Genomic DNA, 9799 nt, shown 5'->3' on the forward strand with positions numbered 1-9799 from the left:
AGGCTAAAGGTCTAGACCAAAAGGATTATCAGGCCTTTTAGAAGATATTTTACAAAAGGAGATGGGAGTGGAGATAGACCTTGAAGGAAACGTGTGATTTAGCTGGGCAGAGGAAAAGGAAAGGGAGAAGACATTTCAGGACATACAAAAAAACCCTGGATAGCTTGAGGAGCTGAAACTGGAGAGTGAGTACAAGTTATTGCAAGAGCATTTCAGCCAAGAACACTCTGGTGAATAGAAGTTAATTTTAACTAAGAATGAGCCGGGAGTTATATTATATGCGCTCAGAATAATTTATTCTTTCTATGAACTGTTAGGGAGGAAACCAATCCTCTGGAGGCCCATGAGAGCATATACTGGAGCATCCAAGCCCCTGCCTGTGGAATTCTGTAGCAGAGAGAATATAAGTTCTGCTGTATCCATTTAAGAGGCAGAGATGCAGAGATATGGCCTGAAGACATGGTGGAAGACTGATCAGAATAATGTGATACTTCCATTTTAATTATCATTTTATAGTAACTAACTTCTAAGTGGTTCCTTGGTCTCTCTATGTCATGGAGGGGTTGAGAGAAAGAGAGTGCTTTAATTAAGCTCAAGATTCCATAGCAGGCTTTCAGGTGATAGTGCTTGTGAGAACTAATGTAGCTGCCAGTATTTATACACAGCTTCAAGTTTCAGAGGCCCCAATAGGAAGGGGTCCAATTAGTCTATCCCAGAAAGTCTGAATTAAAATAATAACCTCTTGCTTAGAGACTAGCAGAATGAAGAAGTGAAGAGCAAAGTAATGAGAGAAGCGTTTGTGATCCAGAGAGCAATGCTATTCAGCAGGGACAAGCCAAGTTCAAGATTTGAAGGTCTTGGCTTGGATTTAGGTTTTAGATCTTCTAGGCAGACCTGGACAATAACTTAGGATACAGTAGACAGATAGCTTAACTTTCAATCAAATCTCCTCTCCTATATTTCCTAACTTTGAAACTCTGGGTCAGGTATTTGTGCCTCTCAGCCCAAGTTTCCTTCCTCATCTTTAAAATTAGGACAACAATAACACAGTACCTAACTCCCAGGACTATTCCGAACTTCAAATGAGATCACATATGTAAAGCATTTTTGCAAACAAATGCCTATTGTTTGTCCTTTGATTTTTGGAGAGGACCAATAACATATGGTATGATGACTGGACTTGTCCATGAATTAGATTTAAGTGAGGCAGAATTGCAGTCATTAGCCTCACTCTTTCTTCAAGAGTCATCAAAGTCTAGTGGCAAGACAGAAGTTAAGATGGTCCAGGATATAGTTGATGATCTTAGCATCTTCAATGTCTGAAAAGTTCTAAAGGCTCCACAGTTCCTGCTTCAGACACCACGTCCATCATTCTGCTGAGGGATGTCTTCATATGCTTAGACATTCACCTAAAGCGAATGAGTTCATGGTGAACTGGTTAGACTCAACCCTGCTTTGCCCATTTGCTGAGATGGTTTACTGGGATGGAGCCACAAGTGTGAGTTGAGAGCCAAGTAGACACAATGAAGAATGAGCAGCTCTGAAAAGGGCTCAGCAAGCCCTCACATCAGAGATGCTAGTCCTCTTTGAACACCCATACAATCTTATTATTGCCTATCTAGTATAAGGCATCCTCAGGGTTCATTGTATTTAGTGGAATGCCATGAAAGTAATTTTGGGTAGTGTCTTTTTATAAGTGAATAAAACCATTGAGAAACTCCATCCTCTGCCCAACCCTCTCATTTAACACTCGAAGCACTACATACAGTAATATAATTTAATTCAATCCAACACATTATTAAGCATCTACTCTATACAAAGCACTATGCTAATTTAGTACTACATGTGCAAAAGCAGAGGGATACTGTGGAGGAAAGAGCTAGCAGGGTCAATTTGACTACAGGATAGAATTCAAAGGGAACTAATAAGAAAAATAAAAGAGAGAGACTTTATGAAAGACGAAAGGTAGATGGGAACCAGATTGTGGAGGATTTGTTAATTGTTAGGCTGAGGGTTTTTTATTTTATACTAAAACCAACAAGGAACTATTGGATATTTTTGAATAGAGTATAATGTGGTTATATCTATAGTTTGGAACGCTAATTTGGCAGTTTTATAGAGCAAAATGTCAAACTCAAATTGAAACAGACCTTTACAGGATGTATATTGACTTAGAAATATGCAAATGAACATTCAACATAAATTAATAACACAACATCATCCATATAATATTACATTTTAATTTATTCTGTCAAATATTGCCCAATTACATCTGAATCTGGTTCAAGTCCACACTAGTGATTTTAACACTTCTGGTCTTAAAATAAAAGAACAACTAAATAAGAGAACAAGTTAAAATAGGAGAACAGATTAAAGAATGGAGCAAGTAGAGACAGTGAGACCAATTAGAAGGTTTTTAGGAAGATCAAATAATGCATATAGCAGCACTCTGCCAACTACAGAGAACCATATAAAATAAGATATTATTGGAAGATGTTCGAATGACACTTAAGAGTTCTATGTCAGTAGTTCCCATTTAGTAGTTTGTGAACTCTTTGGGGGCTCCTGATATTGGTCTGTGGGGGTTTATGCAAAAAAAAATTTAATGGCCTTTTAAGGAGTAAATAATTGCCCAATTAGGTTACAAATGGTTTTTTCCATATGATCAAAAATGTGCAGATTTGTAGGTTTGTTTCTGGAGTGATTTGAAATTGCAAATGAAATAACAGTAATTACATACAAAATCTGACCACTTCTGTCTGACTAAAGGAAACATACTCTTATATTTTCTCATCCTGGCATCATATTGTATACAAACTTCTGCAAAGGTTAAACATTAAGTGCAAGTTGATTCCCTTAGGGTGGCCTGATTCATGTGCATACCCTCTTTTGCATTCTGTACACAGCACTAGAATACCTCCCAAGGTCTCTGTTACCCTGTATTTGTACTTCTAACAAGATGTACAGAACATTGGCTTTCTTGTATGACAAATATCAGGCTTCTAGAAAACTTTAATCATGGTTTCCACACATTACAAGCCAAGCCAGTTAGAAACCATCAGAGACCATTCCAAACATTTTGAAGAACAAAGCTTATATTGCTTCTAATTGCTGTTACAAGGCTGTTGTCCAATTTAAACTTCACTTGGGATGTTGCTATTCTTCTATCTTGTAGATTTTCAAATGAACTTCACTAGTCGGTCATTCAATAGAGTTTCTGTTAAGAGTATAGACAAAATGCTTATGGCAGAAAAAAAGAAAGTCAAACCTGAAGAGGTTTATTCCATACTGTGCAGATGGAAGTTTGCAATACCTGAGCTACATTCCCAGCATCCTTTTAAGTTAAGTCCTCATTTTTATGTAAGGATGCTTAGGAGATCAACTTGGCTGAGACCCACGCTGCGGGGCTCTTTATTCAGAACTTGTGCTTTTGATAAAGTGCTGCAGGTGTGAGTCTCTGTCTCTCTTTGCTCTGCTCACTTGACTGAAAGAACTTGTTTTTTTCTTTCTCCTCCCTTTTAATTATTATTAAAAATTTCTACAATTTTTGGCAAACCATGAAGGGACTAAGAATTAGAGGAACCAGATTTCTTCTCCTGCCATGATTTTCCCTCTCCCCTCTCCCCCTTTCCTTCTCCCTTCTCCCTCCTCCCTCCTGAAAACCCTTCAAGGCCTTCTCAGGCTCATTGCCTGCACCTGCCCACCAGGAGAGCCTGTTGGCTGCATCTCTCCCTCACAAAGGCTGTTCCTTCTAATTCCTTCTGCTGTCACTGCTGCTTGCTATTCCTGATACTGGTAATCTTTGAATTCCCTACCCTAAAAACCCCAGTCTGGGGGAGAAGGATTCATTTTCCCTTTTCAGGGGGGTACTGGTCCTCTCTGCTAACTAAACCCTGTTCTAAAAAATACCCCACCCAGCTTCCTATACTCCCTCTTAAAAAAAAAACAAAACTTACCATTCCAGCTAAAATGAGTCCTTACCCTTAAAACCAGCCCATAATCCTTAATTTAAACCTCCTAACCCCTGCCACTAGAGGCTAATATTGAGCCCTTATTTTTTGTTTTGTTTTGTTTTCCCCCCTTTTCTGCTGACCTCCATTGCTACCTTTCTGCCCCCTAAAGGCAGAACCAATTAAAATATATATACATGTAGCAAATTTAAAAAATTCAATATAGCCACACTATATCATTGTAGAGAATAAAAACAGAACAACATGATCACTTCTCTATAAGAAAGCCTTTTGACTTTTGTCAAATTGGAAACTATTAAGGTTCCCAAGTGGCTCCTTTTCCTAATGCTGCTAGGAATTCTTTTCCTACTTATTAAGATGTAAAAGGCTAAATTTCTTCCAAGTAATCAGAAACAATAATCAATGGAATAATAGATATAGAAATTTTAATTACAATAATGAATTTAGAAATTGTAATTTTAGAACAGATAGCTTTTCTAGAAATTTAAATCAAACAACTGATAACTCAAGCCAAATGGCCTTTCAAGAATATATTTTAAATGGAGCTCATCCCCAAACTAATCAGGGTGCTAACGCCCCTCAGGGGGAAACCCAAGGAAATACCCAAATATTTTAAAGGTGTACGGGGGTGTTGGGACACAGGAATCAAAAGTTTTAACCTTTGATTTTCCAGACCCTGATGTCTTACTACACGTTATTCTTAGTCACTGCCCCCCCCCATAGTGATGAACTTCACATGACTTTAAAGGTTGGTAACACTTATTATGACTGTCTTCTGGACATAGGAGCCTCAAAGTCTGTATTGAGAAGCACACCTGTTTCAAATTGCAATTCCAATTGTCTCAATAAATATAGTGGGAGTATCAAACTGTGACCATGAAAATGTGGTTTGCCAAGACTGTGAATTGCCAAAACTGTAAAGTTTTCTGTCAAACTGTAAAGATAATTTTTAGTGTCTTGATTTAAAAATCTAAAATTAAGTGGTCGCCATGGGAAAACTCCAAATATGAAAATACCCAAGTCAGCTGGGTTTTATGGAGATTTTTAATCAATATAAATGAAGGAATTAAGGGAAGGAGAGAAAGAGAAAAAAAAGAAAATAGTAGAAAGGGTCTAGACCAAATGGCCTAGGCCTGAGCCTAAGGGAGAGTGAGTCAGTCTTTATCACTCACCACAAGATCATCTTCAAGCAAGCTCCAGTCCTCCACTGAACTCCTAACCTTCCTGAACTGAGTTCAGAGTCCCAATTGAATTCAACTGACCTCCTTTTAAAGTGAATTTTCTCTTATGTCACCTCCCCCAAATTTTCACATCTACTAATCGTAGTAGACGCTTTTTTCCAGGACTGCCCATTCTTAGTTTTCACCACTCTTTAGTTCTCACCTTCTCTGGGTAAATTATATCTTCTGAGTACTTCACACCTCTTTTGTTAAGCTTGCCTTTTGTAAGTTTTTTGACCTTTTAGTGATTAATTTAACCTTTATAGGTATTTAGCTCCTTTTTGTATTAGATCTAAAAACAGACCTAGCTTAAGGTTCTAGCTTTACTATAAGTATGAGTTAGGGACTTTTCATTGTTCAATCAGGAGTTTTCAACTTTATTTTCCCCTAAGGCACTGTCTGAGTAGGGTGGAGTAATTTTAAAAGTTCTCAAAACATTACTGACCAAGTACCTCCATTGTTAAAAATGGGGAATAGCTTAATAAATCTTCTGAAGTAGAATCTGAGCAGTTTTAAGATTTACAGAGTACACCCCTAAAGGTTCCAAAGCTTTCCCTTAGGATGGAGTTTGTGGGACCCTTTTCAGTGGAGCATTCTTTCCACTTGATGCCTGGATGCCCTATAAATCTTTTTTATGGAGAGATTTACTATGTAAACTAAGAGCGATGATAAATTGCTCTCCCAATGGCTCCATCTCATTAGAGTTGCCAGAGAAAACCTTAACTTTGCTCCCAGTTCTTCTTTCAAATATTCAGGACATACAGGAACCTTTTACTTTTCAAATCCCATTACACCGGTAATAAATTCTTTAGTTGACCAAAGCATTATAATTCCATGTAAATCTGAATACAATACTCCCATCTTCCCTGTTAAGAAACCAAAATTGGGATCTGATGGCAAGCATTTCTATCGATTTGTCCAGGATTTGAGAGCATTTAACAATCACATTATAAAGACACACCCCATAGTTTCCAACATAAACGCTATTATTTCTTCTAGTCCTAGCACAGCTTTACTGTAGTAGAATTGTGCTCCGCTTTTTTTTTTCTATACACATACATGAAAATTCCAGACATATCTTTGTTTTCACATGGAAAAGTTCCAAATGGACCTGGATCTATTTACCCCAATGTTTTGTGGGCAGCCCTACATTGTTTACACAATTCTTAACTGCTGATACTGATGCCATTAAATTTAAATACAATTGTTTAATATAATATATGGACTATTTACTCTCAGCATCACCTAATGCTCATGCAGGCCAAGAGGAGAGCTTTGGAATTATATAAGAGAGGCCACAGAGTTCTCCAAAGACAAAGTTCATTGGTATCTCCCCAAACTACAATATTTAGGTTTTATTTTAACTACTGGGTCTCATCTGATTTCTCCTAAATGTGCTAAAAATATCCAAAAATTAAGATGCTATTTGGACATCCACCTATTCAGGCACAACCATTTATCCCTGCCTATATGTCATTGTTAGGAGGGGATACAACCATTGCCACATATATCAGATAATTACAAACTAAATTGTGAGAATTCCATGACACTGGAGCTGCTGTTAAAGCAGTCCGCATAGACTTCGTTCTTCATGAATAGAGTCTACATAAAGAATTTCAAATATACTGGGTCATCTGATCCTGCTTATGATGGACTATTTCAAGTCCTATTGACTACACCAACATCCATTAAAATTGGGGAGAAGGACTCATGGACACATTGTAATCATGTAAAATTAGTACCTTCTCTTGATAATGAATAATTCACTGTGTTGATTTTATTTTACTATTGATTGTAATAAGACTTCCCTATTTCTGGATCTGTATTATTTTGTTACTCTGTATTTAATCCTTCTACTTGAACAAATTGCCCTTATAGAACAGTACATATATTACCTCTAAAACTTCCTGGCCCGCGAGAAGTTTTAAGGTAGGAAAATAGAAACAGGATAGAAGTTTTGAATCCCGTGAAGGGCGTGAAAGAGCTGACCTTTGATATATGAATAAATGAGTCAGTAATCAATTATTAATATTCAGGAGCCACAGCTCTGCTCTGACCACTGGACGTTACTATTTAGGCTATTCCCATCCAATGATCCCAATTTAACACTGCACTGGTCAGAAGATAATATTAGCTCAGTAGGAACGGAGATTAGAAACTAAAGGAGTTAGATAATGCTAAGTATTAGCATTGGAAAAGAAAGAGAGACAGGAAGGCCTGACTGAAGGGCCAGGCCTCAGGGAAAAAGATAGAAAGGAGAGAGAAAGGGAGAAGTTGCTCCTTGGCAAATCTGTCGATGTCCTCGAAGTGGGAGGAACTGGCTGCGTCCCTTTCTTTTATTCTCTTTGATACACAAATGAGCTCAATACATATTGATAAGTTACATGATGCCTCAATACATATAGATGAGTTACATAGTGTATTGCCATTGGATAATTGCAAATTATGACAAGGTGAAGGTGGGGTTATTATCCTCAGGTGAGTGAGACAAAGGGAAGCAAAGTTTCGCCCCCTAACTTCAGCCACGCTGGGAATAGAGTTCATTGCCATGCGCAGAATGGCCATGTGCTCACTCACAATCCTTGTCTCTCTGTAATACATATGAGCTGGACTGCTACAACCTCAAAAAAACAAAAACTATTTTAGTAACCTATATTGACCTAATGTGACTTTTATAACATTTTGTGCCTTCTGTAAATTTTTTTTACTCTTAAATGTATTATTGCTGCTATACCTCCATTACTTTATCTATCTCATTTGCACTCATTCTGTGAATCATAGCAAGTTAAGGAGGAAATTAATCTTATTTTTCAGTAAGTAGCCTGTATATTTTACCTCCGTAATTGTGAAATATATACAATTTTTGTATTTTCTTCATTATTATTTTTCTTCCTGCATGTGCAATATAGTATTTGAGTGTTTCCTCTCATTTTTTATATTTAAAGCACATGTCACCAATATTGAAAAGATTTTTTTTTTAACTGCTTAACTTTTTGCAATAGAATAAGCTAAGATGTCCATTTGCCTAGCACATAGATAGGTACCCAAAAAGCTTTGGACTTTCAACCTACCACTAACTTATATCATGAGACTTTTGCTCAATGACTATGTATGAATCAAGGAAAAAATTGATCATAAAGGAGCACAGAAATTGACCTGCAAAGTGCCACATAAGCACAAAAAGTAAAAAACCAAACCAATCCTACGGGGATTGATGATATTCTGTGCAAAGAGCACAAGGACTTGATCATGTGTGAGACTCAAGATTGTGACTATTTAACACATGTTAAATGCAGGACTTTCTTGTACCACACTCTTTGTCAAATATATAACATTGATTGTTCTGACTTGAGCTCCATTATCCTTGAAAGTGGAAAAAAAAATGATCAAACCAGGGAATGCTATTTCCCATTTGTTTTGAGACCTAGAGTTCTTTTTCTATTTTCTTTCATGATTTGACAACTTACTGTAGTCCAGAATGCTAAATTGAGTTAGTGAATGATTGTCATTGCAGGTTTATGAGACATAGATCACTACAAGAACCTGTTGTTATTTGTGAATTTTTCCCTCTTTTCCCTTTTTTTCATGTTTTTGATATTCCATATTTCACTCAGAGGTTATTTTTTAAATTTCTTTGAATTTTTTCATGTTTCTGATCATTGAACTATATGCTTTATGACTTGACCGTGTATTCCTGTGTGATTCCTCTATGTATCCCTGTATCCTCCTCTGGGGGGAATTGTGTTTTTATTTTGGAATAAAAAGTTTTAAGTTCCTTTGAGAAAAAAAAATTGTTTTTAAGGATAAGAAACTTTCAGCCTCCCAGAATCCAGAAACTGATTTCCTTGTGGAAGATGCCATGGAGATTCCCACGGAGACCACACACTGCTCCAGGAGTTCCTGAGAAAAACTGAAAGTGGAGAACTGAACTTTGGGGGATTGAATACATTTGTTTATATGTACTTTGTTGTACCAAAGGGGACTTCCCCCTAATTGGTTTTGTTCTTGATTCCCTTTTGTTTCATTATCCCCAAGCTGTTGTATTTTCCCTGTGGAAAATTGTATGAACCTTAATTATGTTTAAATGATTCATTGAAGAGACTGGTCTCCCAAAGTATCACAGGGGATGTGTGCAGATGGAGATATTGCAACACCTGAGCTATATTCCCAGCATCCTTTTAAATTATGTCCTCATTTTATGTAAGGATGCTTAGGAGATAAATTTGGCTGAGAACCATGCTGCAGGGCTCTTTTTTCAGAGCTTGTTCTTTTGGTAAAGTGCTGTAGGTGTAGGTCTCTGTCTCTCTTTGCTCTGCTCACTTGACTGAAAGAACTTGTTTTTTTCTTTCTCCTCCCTTTTGATTATTATTAAAAATTCCTACAATACCAAGGTTAGATCATTTGTAAACATGGTTAAAACTAAAACAACATATTTTATTGGACAGTTAACAATTCATTCTCAGAGATTGGTTGATTCACAAAAAATTTTTTTTTAAATAAATTTCCATCTCTCAGTAAGAAAACTTATAAAACTATCATTTTTCCTTCACACATTTCTTATGAGTGAGCATTTTTACTTTATTATTTTTAAATCAAAATACAGAAATA

This window comes from Monodelphis domestica, chromosome 2, assembly GCF_027887165.1.
Source record: "Monodelphis domestica isolate mMonDom1 chromosome 2, mMonDom1.pri, whole genome shotgun sequence".
NCBI classification, from domain to species: Eukaryota; Metazoa; Chordata; class Mammalia; order Didelphimorphia; family Didelphidae; genus Monodelphis; species Monodelphis domestica.